This window comes from Molothrus ater, chromosome 3 (assembly GCF_012460135.2).
Source record: "Molothrus ater isolate BHLD 08-10-18 breed brown headed cowbird chromosome 3, BPBGC_Mater_1.1, whole genome shotgun sequence".
Taxonomy (NCBI): domain Eukaryota; kingdom Metazoa; phylum Chordata; class Aves; order Passeriformes; family Icteridae; genus Molothrus; species Molothrus ater.
In genome coordinates, this window is record NC_050480.2 from 79,148,012 (window position 1) to 79,166,891 (window position 18,880).

At 40.7% G+C, this 18,880-nt stretch overlaps 1 long non-coding RNA gene across 1 annotated transcript in view; it reads left to right on the forward strand.

Moving 5' to 3' along the window:
* Positions 1 to 18,254, forward strand: part of LOC118684982 (uncharacterized) — a 38,494-nt gene extending 20,240 nt beyond the window's left edge. Inside the window, exon 3 of the long non-coding RNA XR_004979915.1 lies at positions 18,180 to 18,254. This is a non-coding gene — a long non-coding RNA (uncharacterized LOC118684982). The remainder of the gene's footprint in view (positions 1 to 18,179) is intronic.
* Positions 18,255 to 18,880: the final 626 nt, after the last annotated feature.

Sequence of the window (18,880 nt, forward strand, 5' to 3'; positions counted from 1 at the left end):
TAAAAATGACTAATATTGGGAGGTTCACCTAAAGGATTTGCACTTCTTTGTCAGTTTAGTTAAAAACCTGTTTGACCTGAAGCAACACAATACAGTAATGATGCATCCCAGATGACAAGATGAAGTGCAGAGGAGTCCTGTAAGGGGGGTGTGTTCAATTTTCAGAGTCATTGTTCCTCTCCACAACCAACACTTTCCTGTTGGCTTAAACATTGAAGACCTTGGTTTGTTGTTTGCTTTTGTTTTTTTTAAATACTTTTTCTCCCCCTAGATTTCAGGCTTTAGGATAAATCTACAGCTTACATCAAGGTAGCAAACATACTTCAGCTGCAAGTTTCCAAGGCTTTATTATGAACAGTAATCTGCAGAAATGTTGTTTTAATACCACTTCCTCATAGACATTCTGGATACTCATGCCACGTATTTATTGTCAACAAATATTTGCAACATCTTGCAAAAAGATTTGTTCATTTGCCCAGAGCCTAAATTTAATGTGGCTCAAGATGTAAATATCACTGGTTTAAGCTGTTGCAGTTTATTAGAGACAGCCACTACATTTTTAGCATTTGTTTTTATATGGTTTCTTACAGACATGGAAGAGACTAATTTCTCTCCCTAAGCACGGGAATAACAGATGGTGTCAGTCAGGTAGAACTGCCAGGGTGTGTATGAACAGACAGTCAAGAGACAAGAAGATTTACTTTGGAAACACAGCAGAGAACAACAGCTAAAATGTCCCTTTTCATAACTGCTTGGGCAAGAATTTTCTCCTTCCTTCTTCATCTTCTCCTAAGCCCAGGATAGTGGTTGGGAGTTATTTCAAATGTATTCATATCCCTCTTTAAATTGGAAACGGGAGTTTGGAACAAGGACCAGGCTGAATGTCTTGCAGGAGGGGCTTAAATTCCCAAAACTTCAGCTAAATGGGCTCTCACAAAATATGTAAACTTTGCTTTTCCATTTAAAGGCTTGTGATGGATGAGTGGTCAGAAAAGCAGACATAAAGTCTTTCAGTCTCTAAAATCTAAGAATATGTTCAAGTGCTGCCTTCCAAAAACACTTTGCTGCAGCAGAAACTTACCTGATTGTAGAGTCTTGGTAGTTTTGTGTGGTATTTGCAGTCTACCAGAGATGTTCCTGTAGGGGGTTTGGGTCAGTGAGAAGCTGCTCATGAAGCCAGTCACCATTTCCCATGATATGTGGACTATGTTAAGAAGTAGTGGCTCAGGGTCCCATGCTGAATATGAAAAATTCTGGAAAACTTAAAAAGGTGGAATAATTGACTGGACTTGAGGCAGCATCCTACAGCCCTTGAGGGTTTCTCACATTTAGATTTTCTTCTTCAGAGAGTTCTTGACTGAAGAAGTTACATGAAAAATTGTCTGTTTTCCAAGGCACTGGTTCATAGAAAATCATAAAAAATTGGAATACCCAAATCATCTCCAAAGCTTTTCCCATGACAAAAGAATTGATGAATCTCCACTCATAGAACACTGTGTGAGAGCGTGAGGCTGCCAAACCAAGTCTGGCAGGCCCTTTCAACTTTTGGTCATAGCTCTGCCCATTTCATATCTCCATGATCCATTCTTGACCAGCTACAGGGATGTGATTTCCCATCACAGAAACCCAACCTGGGACATGTCTATTTGTGCAGATGTAGAACAGAAGATGCCTGATCAGTCCCCAGCCTGGTGGCTGCATGGCGATGGTGTTTGAAACAGATTGCTTTGGTTCAATACCCTCTCTCTAAAATGGCATAATGTCAGGCTAAAAAGAATATTTATAAGTGGAAAATTTAAAAAAAATCAAGTGAATAGTGGGTTTTTTTCTGCCTCTTTGAAAAGCTAATATGTTAAGGAAGAAGCATTTCACTTTATGTAAAATGCCTGTTTACAATTATATTTATAATTCAAATATTTGAGAATTTCTCATTTTTACAGGCACTTGTAGTGACAGGGCAAGGGGGAATGGACTCAAAGTAAAAGAAAGTAGGTTTAGATTAGATATTAGAAGGAAGTTCTTTACTGTGGTGGTGGTTTGACATTGCAACAGGTTGCCCAGGGAGCCTATAGGTGTCCCATCCCTGGAAGTGTTCAAGGCCAGGCTGGAGGGAGCTCTGAGCAACCTGATCTAGTGGGAGGTGTCCCTGCCCATGGCAAGGGGTTTGGAATGACATGGTCTTTACAGTCACTTCCACCCCAAACCATTCTATGATTCTATGATCCTGGGATTTTAGAAATGTCCTGATTTAGAGCAAAATATTAAAAGGTCTCAGTGATTTTGTTTCTGGTCAGCTCTAATTATTTATGCCCACCTACATATGGGCAAAACTTCTTTATTTTCAAGCAATTTTGTCAAAAATTTTGTCAGATCTTTGAGGAAATTGCAAGATGAATGAGGTGTGCATAAATTCCAAGTGCTCTGGACCTTGTGGCAGCAGTGCATGGACAGCCTGGCCCTGAACTGCAGGACAACTGGGTTGCTGTCCATCTGCACCCTGTTCTGGCACTCAAGATCATGGGACATCAGAAGTTGACTGGTTATGGTTTCCCACAAGCCTCCTCACAGCAGTGGTCCTTTTCACACAGCTCCTGGGCTTGAAATTCCTGCCCCCTCCTAAAGTCCTGCTTCCCCTGAAAAAGAAAGTGCACTTAGTCCCCATTTCACAGCCTGGGTAACTGCCAGGATGATGGGAAGAGATGGAACTTTGGGCAGAAATTCAGGTAATAAGTGGCCTTTGTGGCAGATTCATCAGAGGAGTTTGTCAGACACTGTTTGCTGCAGGGATTCTGGGGGATTTAGGTTGAGATTAACCAAGAGTGCTGACTGTAGCCCGGCTCTCTGCTGGGCTGGCTGCTGCTCTTGCTGGTTGCTGCAGGAAGGATGTACCTCTTTCCACACCACTGCTCCAAAGCCCCTTGCAGCTGTTCCCAGGGACCAGAGTATCCTGTTTGCTATCACAATAAATTATATCCTGAAGTACACAGGCACATGTGTAGAAGGGAACTACTTTTCAAGTTAATGTGAGACAAACAGGCCTTTGTGAGCAGAAATTTTTCTTCCATTGACAGCTGTCCCTCACCTTGGAGGTTTAATCTGTTCCAGTTTACCCAGGAAATTTATTCAAACTCTTGCCCCATTAAAAAAATCAAACCAAAAAACCCAACCAAAACAAAACCCCACTCATACAAAACTTCTGAGGGATGCAAACTTCGAAAATTCCACTTCCAAAAATCACCTAGTGCTTTGGCACTAAGCCATGGTGTGTGGGAAGCAGGAGCTGAGGACCTTTTGGGAAGTTGCAGACATATCTTGTGTCTGCTTCCATTGCTTCCTGAGGACTCTGGCACTCATGGAGCCACAACAAACCCGGAAAAACCCTGATACTTCAGGGTTTGTATTAAAATCCTGGCGCCTTAGGAATACAAAGATCATTTTTTTGGACCTTACCCTTTACTGGCATGAGGATTTACAGCTCTGTCAGTAGCATTAGTCACAATATTTTGGATCTTTTTTCATTAACTGATAAGAGTTCTGCTTTCAGATCTGAAGTGCAGCTGAAAACCACACTAATGCAAAGAATGGTTTTAGTGATGGGTGGGGAAAACAGGGATTACCCAGGCTACTGGAAAAACTTACTCCATCCTGCAGTCAAATTCCTCATGAAGTCAAAGGGGAAAGCAGAGGCTTTCAGTGATTATAAATTAGCCTGGCAACAATAACTTTAATTATGGTACGGCCACAAGAAAGTTCCCAGTCCACTTCATCCTTCCTTTCCAAAAGTCAGTTTAGATTTCTTCTGACAGACACATATCAAAGATCTTAAGAACAATTGAGTGTCCCGTTTCCTGAGTGGGACCTTAATCTTGTAAAAAATATTCATTGCACTCAAAGGTTATTTCTGTCTTGTTTTGACGCTACAGATTTAAAGAATGAGATCATTTCTGTTGAATGTCCAGCTGTTTAGATCTGCATCTCTATTTTAGAAGCACAAGAGGAAAACACAGTGTCTTTGCCAGAAAAACAATCAGATAATAAGATTGCATTCTGTTTAATTGGGAAAAAGAATTGGACATAATGTGTTGTGTGGATGAATCTGTACTGATAAGAATTCCCAGGCCCTAAAATTGTTTAGTCTTGAAGTGACTGCCATTCTGTGCATCAATTTACTTTTACCTCTTGCACTATATTTTTTCATCTTCATGCATAAGGTATTCCTAATATGCTATATTTCCATGCTGAGCTAATTTTCCTGATTTTATCACAAGACTTAGGGCTGGTGTTTATCTTCATCATGCCCAGTTCTGGAAGTGATAGAGGAGGAATCTTAGATATTGTTTCAGTGAAAGGTTAATTTCTGATCACAATTGCTACAGTAAAAAATTATTAGCATAATGAACATCAGCCTAGAGTTTCCACAATATTTCCATGCTGCTCATCACCTAATGAGTTTTTTAAAGCAGAAGAGTTTATGTGTTTTAGATCCTTACAAAATTAATAAAAAAAACAGTGGAAATTAAGTAGATGTTGTAGCATGCAGCAAGACGATTATTCCAAATTTTACACCACGGCAAGGTGAAGGAGAAATGCTGTGGGCTTTGCTCAGTTGTTGACACACAGTCACTGCCTTGCTGTTGTGGGATGTTTTGGATGGAATACAACATGGTCACTATATTATCAGAGAAATTATATTTTTCCTGTCTTTACTATTCCTTTAGATTATTTCTTATTTAACCTTGTTTATGGGCTTTGAAATTAAAGAACTATTATAAAAGTTTGAGATACAAGAATTTTAGTAATTTGAAAGATTTTAGCATGATGATTGATTTATTGTGATGTATGCAGCACAGAGAGAGTGTTTAATTATGGCACAAGGCACTTCTCCTTTACATGGAGCTGTTCAATTATGAATTCTGTGGTGGCTCTGGAGATGGAATGATTGAGCTTGAACAATAAAGCAAGACAGACACAGCTAATGCTGTACTGGGATGTGGTAAAGACAGACCTCATGGGAAAGCAAAGTACTCACACAAATACAATCACCACATAATCCATTAATTATAATTTAGAATATTTTCCACCAAAATCTCAATGCTGACAAATGAAAACAAGTTCTGATGCCATCCCTGCTGTTATGCCCTTACCCTTCTAAAGGGACATGTAGCTTTTTATGATTGCTGAAGACATAAATGCAAGTCTTACATTTAGTCTGCTTTGATGATGTCTCAATGATTTGCTACAGCGAGAAACATTTACACAAAGACATACTGGATATCAGGCAGAATTTCCTTCACACACCTTTAGTATTTTTATAACTAAAGTGTAGTTGAAATTTTAAAAATATTAAGTTCCACTGAATATTTTTGCTATGTTCCTACTCTATAAATTGGCAATTGTAAATCCCCTTCTACTTGAAGAGGCTGACCCATTTTCCTGTTTTGCTGTCGTCTGCATGAACTGAATTTTGCATCTTGAGTCTGCCACTGTCTCCTACTTACAAATTGTCAGAGTGGAACAATCACTCTTAAATCCACAAAAGACGTTTTTTCTTTTGCACCATATTCAATAATGTTAGGAATTTTCAGGCATTTGATGCCAAAAGAATAGTATAATTTAAAAAAAGGAAACAAATCTCTGTTGTCACAGGGGTAATTGGAGGCACAGGATGTGAATGCTAAGAGGATACAAACCACCCTTCACATTACCTGACACCTACAGAGAATGCAACATGCTGAAGTGCTTTTCAGCTCCTTGTTATCACACACTGCTCTATCACTACCATGTTAGAGTCATATCTTCTGTCTTCTTGACCTCTGGTACAACACCCTTTGCCTCCTTCATAACTTGTCCTTTTGGAAAGCAGTTTGCCAGAGGCCATGAGCCTTTGGAGAGGACCTGGCCATGGCCTGCTGGGTCAGGCTCCTCTGAGCAACACCTTCGCCAGCAGTGGCAGGGGGAGAAGGAGCAAATGTCTTTGTAATCTGCTTTACAGGTCTGAAGAACAGCTGGAGAGAGTAACTTGGCAGTCAAAAATGTCCATTGACCATTTCTGGTATGCTGACATAGCAAAAGAAATAGGAAGAATATATACAAGTTCTCTTAGTTCTTGATTGGAACTGATTTTTTTTTCTAAAAGTTAACTAGCAGAAGTTGCATTGGAAACAACACTGGTCTTCCAATTGAAGACAAAAAGATATTATAATAGTTAATGTCTGAATTAACTATTGGGTTAATTCTTGGGTTGTTTAGCCTGGAGAAGAGGAGGCTCAGGGCTGACCTTACCCCTCTCTACAGCTGCCTGAAAGGAGGGCGCAGCCAGGTGGGGCTTGGTCTGTTCTCCCAAGCAACAGGGACAGGACAAGAGGACACAGCCTGAAGCTGTGCCAGGATAGTGTGTTCAGGCTGGACATCAGGAAGAATTTCTTCATTGAAAGGCTGGTTGAGCATTGGGATGGGCTGCCCTGGGAGGTGGTTGAGTCACCATCCCTGGAAGTGTGCAGGAAATGCCTGGACATGGCGCTTAGTGCTGTGGCTTCATTGATATGGTGGTGTTTGGTCAAAGGTTGGGCTCAAGGTTCTTTTCCAGCCTTAATGATTTTAAGATTCTATGATTCTACTCTATGATCAATCATAGAGACAAAACTTAAAAGACACTTCAGCCCCAAGAGGAAGGCTTTCCCAAAATCACATGGGATTTCACACACGTGTAAGAGAAGGCCAAAAGGGAAAATTTCAATTTGATGATCCACATGAGCTGAGGCACAACTGCTGCCCAAGTGGACACTTGGTCCCATCCCTGTTGGTATATTGGTAATTATTCCAACACATCCCCATGCCACCTCTTCCCATACTGTCCCTTGCACTGGAGCTTGTCTGACCTGGTGCCCGAGCTAAGGGAGCTGAACTGGCAAAAATTCATCAACTTGTATTTTTCCAGTGGGTAGTGTGTTTTCTGTCAGTTTAGACTTTTTAACTGGCCTGGGATTTGATCAGGCAAGTACCAGCTCAAGGGCTAAAGCCAAGGGTGGGTAAGGGGAGGCAGGCTGTATTTTGGAAACTTTGCTGTATTTGAAATGATACCCTTGTACTCATTTCTTTGAAAAGTATTTTGGTTTATAGTTCTACCATTACCAATCACAGTAGAAGAACATTCCTCCTCTAATTTAATTGTTAAATGATCTTTAAGGAGTGGGAAGCAGTAAACATTGCTGTGGTTGTAACTACTACTTTCCTCTGTGTTAATTTGTTTATTTTTTCCTAACACAAAAAATGTGAGAGCCTATAGCTGCAAGAGCCTTTACAAATGTATTTTATCTCCCTTTTCTTTTTAATGGTTTGTGTCTTCTTTTGAATAAAAGCTCTTAAGTTAGCTTTTAAGAGGACAATGGTTCACAGAGCAATTGTGACAAATAAATCAATTTAATTCAAATAGTCATATTTTTATATGTCAAACACCCTTTTGAGGTGATAGTTTCTTTGTTAATCAGTACTGATATTCTTCTCTGCATTTCTTCAAAGTGTGGACTACTGTTTGTGTTTCTCTTCCTTTTCCTTAAAACTATCTTGGAAGAGTCATATGGACCACTAATCATCCTGTAATATTTTATTTTTATCTCTAGGATTTCCAGTGTCCACAGCAAGGATGTAAAGAACCAATCCAAGACAAACTGCTAAGCCCAACCTGTACTTTCTAGGCCTGCTGCATGCTGGTGCTGTGATCATTGTCAACTTGTACAGGTTTTGTTTTGTATTCACCCTCATCAACTGCAAATCATTTCTGAGATTCCTACCCTTTTCTATCCCAGTCCAAATCCAGCTTGCTGTGAACTCTGCTGAAAAAACTCCTTTCCAAATTAGAACAAGTTAAACCAGTTGGTAGCGGCCACCTTAGCTGCATGAACAATTTTAACAATGTTTGTGTGCATTTCTGGCTTAGCTGTGCCCCCTCCTGAAACTCCACCTTTGCAAATGAAGGAGCAAAATATTGTTTGACATGCTCTGTGTACCACAGTAAGAAGCACTTTAAGCCTTTTCTTAGATCCTCTCATGAAAGGGGAGTTGGCTCTATAGATCTAAAATTCCTTTTAATGTTCATTACCAGCTTGAGGACTTACACAGCCTCAGGCACCAAGAGTTTGCTGTCTGCATCATCATAACTTTCAGAACAGTTTTCAATATCACAAGTGCAGTACAAAATCTTTCACAGCTTAATGAAAATACAGGATATTTCTGGTGGGAGATAGAGCAGCCACTCTGTAAAGTGTATTTTTTAAGCCAAAATATTTTTTTTAACTGAAAGAAGGATATTAATTCAGAGATCGATAAAGATAGATAGATAGATAGATAGATAGATAGATAGATAGATAGATAGATAGATAGACAGACAGACAGATCATACATACATACATACACGTTCCAGCATTAAAAAACTCCCAAATCTACGTGTGCAGGTATTGATTTACTCTTGGCTCCACCTCACCGTGTGAGGAGCGAGAGTCGTCCATGGCCCTGATGCAGCAGCGCCTCTTAGTGATGGAAGTCAATTCTGCATTTGGCTACTACGGGAAAAGGAATATTTTTCTTACCTTTCAGTTTTCTTGATTCCCAAGTCACTAACACAGCAGACAAACATTTTAGCTTCCAACAACTTATACCTGAGCGCTATTGTTATTACTCAAAACACATTTCTTGTTGTTTTTGTGGATAGTCATCGATTTGCACCCCAATCTCCCCTTCAGATCACCAGTTGATGTTTCTCTTTTTTTATTTTTTTTTTGGCTTAGATATACTTTTAAAATCTGAAACACATCTTTTAACTGGTACTGAAACAAATTCACATCTTAAATCTACTAAGGATGTTTTTAGATTACAAGGTATTTGATTTGCTAACCAGTAGAATTTCTAAACAGTTTTCAGTCTGAGCTCTTCTTTAGGAATTTTTTACCAGCTTAGCTGAAATTAAATGGAAACCTTTTATTTATACACTGATACTGAAATACAACTTTTCAAGCAACCTTTGCCTCTTGCTGGCTTTCAGTCTGATAGCATCCTTTACAAGCGTGGTGGAGAGCAGCTTATTAATGGGAGACCTGACCAACATGAGTTCAAAAGACTCATGAAAGTGAAAAAAAAAGGTACAAGAAGAATGGAAGGGACTAAGTGAAACTCATTTAATTCAACTGGTCTCTACAATAAAAGTTGGTTCTGAATCCTTGATACAAATTACTCCAGTTAATGAAAAAAAAAAGGTGTATTTGTTATTTTTAGAGTCACAATGGTACACCTTTTATAAAATCCAGAATATTTTTTTGAGAAAACCTGGTAGCCTGTGTATCTTCCTTCCTATGCCCAGAAATACTTCATTTTATGCCAAGTATGTTTCAGAAAAAGTGATGATGCAACTGGTCGGATGGGGGACTATGACACTGAAGTCCCACACGTGGGGCCCAACTGAACGTGCCTAAAGCCCTGAGTAGTTCACGCTGGCCTTCCTGTACGCTTTTCAAGCCTTAGCATTAGAAACTTCACTATGGGCTAGTTTAGTGTTTCCTCTGGTTCCTTACCATCTTTGTGAGACTCGTTTCGACCAGGCTGCTTTAGTCCCCCTCACGTCAGACCAGCTGGGTCGGGTGGTTCCGAGCCGGCTCCGCGGCCTCAGCCCCGCTCCCCCCTTTCCGCTCGGGAGTGAGGGGGAGAGGGGCCATTCCGAGAGCTTTTGAAGCTGCTGGCAATGGCAGCCGCATTCGCCAGAAGGATTGGTGCTGCAAGGCAAATCACAAAGCAAGTGCGTCCTGTCCCCGGGGCGCGTTGATTTTCAGCAGCGTTTCGGTTCTGCCAAAGCGCCTCTCCCTCGGGTCTCTGGGCCTTGGAGGGAAGCAGTGGCTGTTGGAGGCCTCCAGAGGGAGATCCTGCTCATGTCAACCCGAACGCCCATCTGCTGTCTAATTCCGCACGGAATTCCTCAATGTTTGATGAAAGAACATGATCAGGGCGTGGAGGGGGAAGCTAGAAACCCTGTGGCTGAAGAAACTGCTGCAGCACGAGTTCACTTTAAATCGAGAGAGACTCTTACCTGGAAAAACATCCCAATCCCTCCAGTCAGGGGAAAAGCTGAAAGCAGAGTTCACAGAACCCATTATCCATTATCTGGAGAACCCACCATTAGGTCTGTAATCGTTTATCACGAGAGAAAGTGGTATTGAATTATCAGTCTGGATATGAGGACCATACTGAGTGTTAGCAGTTCTTTACATAGCTCAAAAAAGCACACACAGACATGGAGGAACAGCTGTGGTCACTAAAAGATGGTTCAAACCAGAAGCAAATCCCTGCAAAAACCAGAAATGGATGTGTTTTCAATTCAGGGAGTTCAATTCACTGGAGTGTGGTTATTTCTATTTAAATGAAAATATGTTATAGCAGTGGTTTTGAGATGTTATTTTCCTGGGATGAGCACTAGTAAACAACTACATCTTTTCCAGAATGTTACTTGTACTGAACTGGCCTAGCAAGTGCTTAAATTGCAGCAGTTTGAAGATCACAAGCAGGAGGGGATACCAAGGAGTGTTGGCTGTCCAAGGCAGATGTGATGAAGCCCCTGACTGGGCAGAGCCACAGCTCTGCATAACACCTTAGCCATGATGGCAGTCAAAAAACATCAGGAAAAATAGTCCTCACCAAAAATCCTCAAGGGGGCAATAAACATGACCAAAACTACTGTTCTATACCAAAGAGCAGTGCCAGAATTGAAGAGCCTCAGACTTCCTCAGGGATGGGTGAGAACTGATCAAATCACACTTAACATATGTGGGAGAGTAGATTGTAGGAGAATAGAGATAGTGCTGGAGGCAATCTCGCCCCTGAGGAGTTGCAGCTGCACTAATTACCAAAGAGTAGGAACAGGCCTGCCCTCAATAGGGCACAGCTATGTCCAGTAAGAATGGGTGTTATAAAAGAGTGGGTTAGCTGCTTGAGAGGAGAGCCGGAGATTGTTGATTGTGCTGTGAGGAGCAGTGAAGGTTAGGTGGTTGTGCAAGGGATAGGCAGGAGTCACCTGGCCATACAGAAGGAAGAGAAAAGGAGTCTGTGTTGTGAGAACTCACAGGGAGCAGATATGAAAGTTTTATAGTAAGGTGATAAACTGATGGTGACAGTCAGATTGGTGCCAAGCACTGATGCAAACAATTGGTGGCCCGTATGGGGATGAGTCCCAGCAAACATAAGCTGTACTAGACAAAGAGTTAGTTTAATCTGTCTGACAGTTGTTTGCTATTGCCACCAGTAAGGTGTTGTATCACTTTATTTGGATCTGGAATATACTATTTGGAACTGGTCCTGACTGAGGGTCCCTTTCCCAGCCTTGCCACCAGGAGCAGCTGGTGAGCGAGTGGTGAGAAGCATTGCCCGGATCACCTGCCCAGACTGCAGAGTGGCAGCAGTGCTCAGCTGGTGCAGTGCTCATACCAGCTCATTAAAGGGGCACTTGTGGAAGTTCATCAGCTAAAAACATTGAAGAAAATGAACATGATGGAGAAAGTGCTAAGCCTTTGCTACATGTGCCCCAAAGGGCTCTGCCCTGATGCTGTGCTCCTGTCTGGGGTGAGGCTGATCTTACCCTGCTGCATTTTTGTTAAAGATTTCTAAAGACTTCACTCCTAAGTGAAAATATCCAGGTCTGTCAGGTTTATATTGCATGGCTTCACATCCTCTGTCCCACTGCCTTGTTCTCTACTCAGTGTTGGGGAGGCTCCATCTGAAACACATCTTTCAGGAGGGGTTCTTTTGTCCAGTTAGGATGGATGCAGAGAAATTGGAGGGGAGGATGCCAGGATTGTAAAGGGCCTACACTTACAAGGAAAACTTAAAGGAGTTGAATTGTTTCATCTGGTGAGAGGAGGATGAGGAGTGTGATGAAAGGGTAAATTCTGTAGGAAAGAGACAAATGTCAGGTGAAATCCCATGCCTATCCATAGATCATAAGCACAAGGCCTTATTGATAACATACTGTGCAGTCATAAGGAGCTTGTGATATCATATGGTTACTCTGATTGAATTAAAAATATTTTCTAGTTGTCTAGCACATCAACATATAAGGCAGTCTATGACACTTCAGAGAGAAAAAAGAATTAAGCTATCAAGTAAACATAATGTAGAAAACCTGCTACATTCACAAAAAAATGCAGAATGCAAATTTTGGTAAATAATTCTAAAGTTGGGATTGAAAGCAGAAAAATAAACAATAACTTTTAACTATAAATAGAACTATGATGAATAAATAAACTATTAACTATAAACTTTTAAATGTTTTAACAAAGTCCTGATTTGTGAAAATATTTATTTGTCAGTAGTTTTTACCATAAAAAATTTTTGATGCTGATAACAAAAATAACAGCTGCACTCTTGAGGTAGAAACACAAAACCTTGAATTCAGGCTGGTGAAAGCCAAAGACAAGTTATGTAAACCCTTTAACCAGCCCTCAGTCTAATATTCTTCATCATCTTCATTTTTCCTTTTAACTGGCAATCACCATGTTTAGGTGAGCCAGCTGGGTTTTGCCCAGCAGTACCTAAGAATAACTATGCTGCTTTGGCTTCCTGCTCTGAAACTTCTTTTTTCTGAACATTTGATCCCTTAAGTGTGCTGACAGTCAAGGCTGCTTTGAGTCACACTCTTGTAAGAGTATTTCTTGAAGATTTGAGTATTACTACAAGATCTGTCACAGTGTGAAACGTAGTGTGTCATGTTCCTGTTTAGAAATGACTTGCCTGAAAGCTGTGACCCTGATCCTGCACACAGAAACACACACAAGGATGTTGACACTGGAATAACCCCCAAAACCACTGGAAGTATCTCAGGCATAAAGCTATCCATATAACCATGTTTGTGAGTTGCTGGCTACTGCAGACACATGTACTAAGATGATTATAATGCAATTGAATACATAATACAATCTAGCTTTGGTTTAATAAGGTGAAAACAAGTAGATGAACAAGGTTCTTTTTTACCCACAAACTCTTGAAACCTGTCCTCAGCAGGTTTAAATCAATTTAGAGCAGACTACCTGGCCCAAATATTTTATAACTTGGAGAGGGAAGTGAATTACAGAAAAAAAAGGAGTGAAATGCATCAGAGCACTGAAACTGATAGGAGCAGAGAACTAAACTGATAGAGGCTATATTTTTCTTGCTTCCACAAATAAGAAAACTATGCTGAATTAAATGGAGAAACACAGATGTTTGTCAGCATCTTAGCCTGGGTTAGGAAATCACAGAATACATGAAATGATCAAGGAAACAGTAATTGGCCTATGAATCCTTCTTTCTTTATGTTGATAGACAGCTAAATACAATAATAATTATGATTAATTTAAGATAAAAATTAACTCAAAGAATGAAACCAGTAAACTCCAATGATTTAATAGTTGTTGGGGCTATGATTATCAGGTCTGTTTATGGACAAGTACAGTCAGAGGCTACAGCTGACTTGGCAGGACTGTGGGCTGCAATGCCTTGCTTGTGGCAGAGGTCAGTTTTGCTGGGTACTAATGAATCGTGCTGAAGGTTGACTGGCTCGGACAATTTCTCTCCCAGTAGCAAGTGCTTTATATCAAGTGTTTGGGCTTACTATTTCTAAATAAATCACAGCTTAAAATCACAGCTTATTTAAGCTTATAGGAGCAGACAATTGTTACTTATTTTTGAAACTTCACTAGTCTGATTTCTTTAATTACTGAGAAAAATTTAAAGATATGAATGCCAGTATTACATTTAATTTCCTTGGACTAAATGGATGTAGTTTTCTTTGAAGTGATAAGGAAACAGAAATCTGAAACCTGTTCTGGTTTGTGTCCATGAGTCTCCATCAACTGTTTCACCTTCTGATCCAAGTACCATCACTAAGGTCTGGCCACTTGCTCTCAATTACATTGTGTTAGAAGCCAACCATCACTGTTGATTGAGCCAGAAGGTGAAGTGAGGAAAGAGGAATCTGTGTATAAGAAAGTACAATCCTGAGGCTGTAGTTGCCTGAGAATGCAAGTTTTACTTAGTGAAACCTTAGCCAGTGTCCTGGAGGCCCTCCTGATGAACTTCCCACAGGGAAAACATGACTCTTGTGCAGCTTAAAGCGCTGTTGCACTGCGGGGTGCTGATGTTTTGCTCCTAAGGAACACCAACCTGGGCTTTGTGAAGTGGGGCATGCTGCCAGCGCAGCACTGAGGGAGCTGAGCCGCCCTCTGCTCCAAGCCCCGGCCCGGCGCCACTGGAGCTCGCTCGGGCCCCCACTCTTGGCAGAGTTCCTGTGTGATACAGTCAATAGATCTGGATCTCCTCATCCAGCAGCTTCTCACTGAGGCTGCCCAGAGTGGGACCTTCCTCTGCCACGGGAGGTGAGCGAGGAGCAAAGCCCGAGTGGCACTCGTGCTGCTGTGCATTTACCCAGTCTAACTCTGCCCCACACCGGCAACCACCTCAAGAATCTCTCTCTGAAACCCCTTCCCAGGCTGTACCTCCATCAGCCCAAAAGTGCTGCTTTGCACTGCTGACCTCTGTCCCAGCAAAATTATGATGAATATAGCAATTTGTTTCCTTGGCAGAGTTTCTGTGTGATACAGTAGATAGATTACATCAATCAAACAAGCAATCCACCCATCCCAAAGGGATAATAAAAACCTGTAAGGGCTGATGTATTGAACCAGGCCAGAAGCCCATCTAGTTCATTAGTCTTCCCTGAAAGTGGCTTACACAGGGTGCTTGGGAAGCATGTGGTGATTCTTCCCCAGCTCACCACCCATTCCTCAGTGATCTGCAGTTAACTGGCTTGCTGAGAGCTGACATCTTTCTTTTCACTACACTAGAGGTGTTTTTTTTCCATGAATCTAATTGCTTTAGGAACATGCACAAAATTTTGAAATCCATGACACCCTCTGGAAGTGTTCTGCACCTTTTTTGCTTTGGAGGTTTGCTTAATATCCATTTTTTGTCTTAACCTTGCTCACCTTGTTTTATTAACTGAAAGCCTGATGATTTTACTACTTTCTGACTAGTGAGTTGTGGTGGATAATTTAAGGAAGGTAAAGAAGGTACTGGGGGATTTAACAGGGAAATAAGTATTAAAAAAGATGTAAACACTCATGATGCTGAAAAATTTTGTGTAGTACTAAGAAAAAAATGAAGGGAAGAAAATGAGAACTCTGTTAAGGTTGTGAAGAAAAATGCTGTCCAACAGTGCAATGTATTCCTATCTGAAATATCTAGTAAGAGATTGTCTGTATCTAAAAATGGACTGGACTGGAACCCTTAGGAAAGACTGGGTGAGATACTTCTGCATTGGCATTAAATAGCTACTAGATGCTTTCTCTCTTTGCAGAGTTCCTTTATGTTCTTCCATACATGAGAACCAAACTGCACATCTCATGTTTGTGTCCCTGATCTTTGTGCCTTGGCATTTGATCTAGTTTGGGTTTTGTTCCTTTAGTTTCAGATAAGGGTTCTAAATGGATCATACAATATAATCATCATTATAGGTTAGAGGAGGAAGTTTTAATCCATTTATTGCTTGTCCATTTTATCTCCCAATATCTAATAAAGATATGGCTGGTTTAGGAAATAGTTTCAGAACAATTATCTGATCAATACCTGCAGAGCATTAGCTCAATTGGCTCCAGGTGCCTCTCATCACAGTCAGGCAATTGTCCTTCCTTGTGCCCCCTGGTCCTTCTGCACCTGGACACACACATGGCAGTGGTATGGAAGCAACTTCTGCAGGGCTTTCTGTGCTGTAGGATTTTGCATCTCCTCCATGCCCTCTGAGGACACACAAAGAATGCAAGAGGAAATAGTCAGGCTTTGCATCTGTGTGGATTTACTGCTTATTAAAACACCAGTATTTCTGGACATCAGATGCCCAGACTGGAAATCTAAATAAGTTGGTAAAAATAAACAGGGCAGACAGAACTCAGTGCTTTAGGTCTAATCCTGACGATAGCGTGGCGTGGCCTCATTTCACACTGGGAGCTGGCAGAGGTAGCAGATAAGGAGAGAGTGGTGACAGATGCCAGTTGGCACCAGATGAGGAAGCCTGGGTTTATAGCCCACACTGTGAGTTAATAATGGCCACGAAAGAGGGCACACAGACCAAATTGTATGCACTGGTGAGAAAGCTTCTTAAAAGTCAGTCCCAACAAATGAAAACTGGGGTTTCTGTGCTCCAGTGTAATTATTGTGCTGAGCAGAATACATGCACTGCTGTGGATGCAATTGCCAAAGACCATTTCAAAATTCCTTTAAGTTTTCCCTTCCTTAAAAAAAAATCACATAAAATACAGCTGAAGAAAAAAACTTTCTGAATGACTCCGGCTTATGAGTGCAACTTTTCAGTCTGTTATAGCAAAGGATGGTAACTGAACAGAAAAGTGTGCTGGGATTCATCAGCTACAGAGTGTCTTTTTAAAAATTACTAAACCTCTATACACATAGAGGTTTATACTTCCTTTATACTTTATACTTCCTTTATACAACTTTATACTTCCTTTAAGAAGTGGTGTGCTTACAAATAGGTGACTAGGAGAAATTAAATGTCGACATACATCTGTTCTGGTTTTTTAGAGTAAACAGAAATCTCCAAGTTTTCATTCCTTACCTTGGGGAGAATGAGGTGCCCTGCAAGGCAGATTCCTTCACTGCTGCTGCTGTGTGAGGCTGTGCCTCTCACCCACATCACAATGTAATGTGGGCAGAAGTCTAGGAAGGAGTTTACTAGGAAATAAATGCTTGGAAGTGAGACGTAGGACACGGGGTGTGGAACTAAGTGAGACAAGCTATTACTACAAGCAATACAATGAGGAATTTTCATAGATATAAAAAGATACATCTAAATGCTTTGAGGTAAGATGTTGAGCAAATTATTTCATCTTCATACAATGGTTCAAAATGAGGATAATTATACTTACCCTATTGAATAAACTAATTAGAGATCTAAACATAGAAGCACAGTATGTTCCTAATGTGATTATCCTCAGCTCAGGGAAGAAAGCATTCCAGAGAGACAACTGGAAAGGGAAACAAAAGGAATGTCAGCCCTTGGTCTGATGCCAAAGTGGCAGAAATGCCTCTATGGCATTTAGATAAGGACTGCCATGAGAAGTTCATCAGGCACCTTCACAGCTCTCTTCCTCCTTCATCAGCATCAACTCATGTACCAGTGGTTGTTCAGGTGCCAGTAAACTAAATGGAAGGGGCATCTTCTTCATTTGACAATGTGCTAACTTCAGCATAGGGCAAACAACTCCATTGTTTCATCTTCTGATCCTCAATGGGCAGCATGTGCTCCTGTGCAGACAGCCTGTCACTAACACCAGATATAAGATGGGAGGGGGATATTTGATATATTTGGTAAGTCCAAGGGGGATGTGGGAAGAAAGCAGAAGATGAAGTCAATCGTTTGTTTTTTAATAGCCTTCAAAATGCAATACAACATTGATACAGTGAGGAGTCTGTGCTAAGTCAATATGTTGGTACCTAATTATTTCTACACTTGACACCGATCAGGCATCCAGCAGGGACAAACAGTGCCCTTCAGTACTGGAGACTGAACATAGACCAGGAAGACCTTATAGTAGAGCTCAAATGGAAAATCAGGAATCAAAACAAAGCCAAACCTTTTTGCAACCCTCCATGTTACTCTTCATTTCATTGCTCCAGACTGAAAGAGATTTAAACAAAGTATTATTTCTCCATATAGAATGCAGCATGCTAACCTCAAAAGCTTGAAAATGGAGAGTAACTCCTGGTTTGGCTTTGGCTGGCCTAATCTTCTCATTCCTTTTCTGACACATTATACTTAGAAATGAAATACTGAAAGGTAAAGTTTTGGAAAGCAGTGCAGTACACCTGTGCTGGTAGACCCTGTCAGTAGAGTGGTTATGATAAGTTCCTAGGTTTTGTAACATGGCAGAATTGCAGCTCTCCTCGCTGTTTTAGTGAAATAAATGATTTGGGCATTTCTGTATTACATAACTGGCTCTACATCCAAATCTTTAATCAATAAAAATTCATCTACTGCAAACCATATTGTGAGCTGGCAAAGCTCTGACAGCAATAGAGGGCTTGGCTCAAGTAAACTGGGCTTTATGCCACCGATTCTTAGCTTCTAATACTACTTCTTTGCATTGTTTTTTCAGCTGTCTCCAAAGCAGACAAACCTAATGAGAGGAGATTGTCCCATCTCTGCTCACTCCTCAAAAGAACACTTCGAGGTTGGCTCCCTAATTCTTCTTGCTTTTTGTCAGAATACATGGAGAAGTATCTAAACATGAAACCATTCTTTGAATCTTGGTTCCAGGGTAAAACTCACCCTGCAATGGTTATGAGAAATAAATACAATATTCTAGGCAGATTTTTCAGAATGGTGATAAGTGTCCTTCAACTGCTAAATGCAAGACTGACCTATTTTCTTTTCTGCTTTCCTAAAATTCCATTGGTTCTCTTTTTTTACAACAAGGTGGACAGAAGATTTGTTTTCAGAGGTTTCTTGGTAGCTAAAATTCCTTGTTTTTTATTTTGTTTTATTAAAGGCATGCAATAATCCTCTACAATGCACTGCCTATTGGGTTCACTTGCTTAATTAAGTTATTGTGGTGAAGTCATTAGAGCTATAACAGTTTATATCAATTACCTATAGCTAGCCCACCATTAGTAATAAAATCTTAGTATCTTACTTTGCATTCTGGATGCTAGCTTTCTGCTAGGGGGCAGAAATAATAACATGACCATGTAATTGAAAATGTTGTCTCCTTTTTACAGCCCAGAGTGAGTTTTCTCTCATTGTCCATGAGTATGTATGTCCTTTCTTAACTACAACAGTAAACTGATCAAAAAACCC